General features: G+C 37.6%; 1 non-coding gene across 1 annotated transcript; it reads left to right on the top strand.

The window, feature by feature from the left end:
* The first annotated feature begins 241 nt into the window (after positions 1-241).
* LOC141604451 (small nucleolar RNA R71) lies at positions 242-348 on the top strand. The gene has a single exon (XR_012526150.1). It is a non-coding gene; the product is annotated as a small nucleolar RNA R71 (small nucleolar RNA).
* Positions 349-2190: the final 1842 nt, after the last annotated feature.

Below are 2190 nucleotides of genomic sequence, written 5' to 3'. Positions count from 1 at the left end.
TGTCAATGTGAGCACTAAGTTGAGCACCCAATTGAGTAACGGAGTCCACTTCATGCTTTCCTCCTCTAGTAGCCTTGCGAGGTCTACTATATTGTGAGTTATGGACCGCATTTCCTCAATTTTGTTCCATGTTTGATTGTCATCAACTTCGGTGAACATTCCATTTGATCCCATATTGAGAATGTTCCTTGAATCTTCATATAAACCGTTCCAAAATTGTTGTACCAAGAACCATTCGCTAAGTCCATGGTGAGGACATGAGCGACAAATTCCCTTGAACCGCTCCCAAGCTTCATACAAAGATTCTTCATCCCTTTGCTTAAAACCCGTAATTTGAGCTCTTAGCATGTTAGTCTTTTCCGGTGGGTAGAATTTTTTGTAGAAAGCTAGAGCCAACTTCTTCCAAGAATCAATTCCGAGAGTGGCCTTATCAAGGCCCTTCAACCATTGTTTCGCGGTGCCAATTAGAGAAAAAGGAAATAAGACCCATCGAATTTGGTCTTGAGTTACACCGGTTTGAGAAATCGCATCACAATAGTCACAAAAGGTTTCCATATGAGAATGAGGGTCTTCACTAGGCATCCCCCCAAATTGGCTCCTTTCGACTAATTGGATAAAGGCGGATTTGGCAATAAAATTTCCGGTTAGACGTTGTGGTGTGGGAGTACCATTGGGTAGGTTCTCCTCGGTGGGTACGGAATGTGATGAAAATTTAGGCATTGTAGGTTGATTTTGGGTGGTATTTTGTAATGGGTTCTCCTCACCTTCTCTTGCAAAAGGGTTGATGAACTCAATAGTTGGTTGAATATCTACAACCTCACTAATACCTCTCAAATTCCTCCTAGCAAGTCTCCTATTGGTTGTCAAAGTTCTTTCAATTTCACGATCAAAAGGTAACAAATCACCTTGTGACCTTCTAGACATGCAAAATATCAAACAACTTGAAAACAATTAGAACAAACCTTGAGGAGTTTTACTTCCCCAAGGCAAATAAAGACACAACTAATAATAATATAAGAAAATCTAAATCAAGCTAACACCGTCCCCGGCAACGGCGCCATTTTTGATCGGTCCGTTTCGTGTTCACAATTGAATAAGTGTGGTCGTTGGGTCATGTCCGAATCAAAACACAATTTATAGCTTCACAAACAACTCTACAATTAGTAAAGAGGCAAGTAAAGGTCGGATCCCAAGGGACGGGAATTGAGATGAGATTTCTATTGAAACTAGTGGTGTCTTAGGGGTGTCACAATTTGGGTTGATGTAGAAGGTCACTAACTAAAATAGCAATGAAAATAAATAAGCAAGATGAATTAAAAGGGTTGTAAACAATTGATAAAAAGCACTAGGGTGTCATGGGGTCATAGGGGAATCATGGGAATTGATCATACAAACATGTTCTCAAATTATAAGCAAGCAATTATTGTTGTGATGGATTGAGTTGGGTTATATCTTACAATCCTAGGAAAGTTTGGGTCCCGGAGCCGAATCGATTAGATTGTACAACACCTACAAGTCGACTTAGTCTTCCCTACTCAACAACATGCATGGTCTAATAAGACTCGAGTTGGTTTATGTCTTACAAGTCTCATTGAAAAGATAGGTGATGGGTAAAAAATGCAAGGATTCATAGGCTCGCATTTCATCAAACATAACATGTGCATGAGTTGAGATCAAAACAAGCAAGCAAATAAAACATGAAAGCATATTAATTTAAGCATGAATCATTCCCCATGTTGGTTTCCCCTAATCACCCATTAACCCTAGCTAAGAGACTAGTCACTCATTATCATACTGATCATGCTAGCAAGGTTGTCAATCATACCAACAAAATGAAACATGATGAATAAATGAAAGTAATTAACAATAATTAAAAAGGGATTAAGAGGATTATACCTACTAATGATTCCAATAATAAAGCAAAGATAAAAGAAGTACTTGATGCTTGAGAGAGGTTGTCAATCACCCAATAATAACCCAAATAATCTTTAATTACCCAAAATAAAGGATGAACAAAAGAGAGATTAAGGAAATAAAACTTGTATTAAAACTTGATTAATTGTTGATTACAAAACTAAAGAGAGATTTGATTGATATTAACTACTCTAAGAATTGATAAGAAGAACATGCTCTTCTAATTAGACTAATGGGGTATTTATAGTGGAAATTAGGGGGATGCATTAGGGTTAA

The sequence above is a fragment of the Silene latifolia genome, chromosome 9, assembly GCF_048544455.1.
Source record: "Silene latifolia isolate original U9 population chromosome 9, ASM4854445v1, whole genome shotgun sequence".
NCBI lineage: Eukaryota > Viridiplantae > Streptophyta > Magnoliopsida > Caryophyllales > Caryophyllaceae > Silene > Silene latifolia.
Note: the sequence above shows the minus strand (reverse complement) of the source record. Positions and strands in the feature narration are given on the sequence as shown.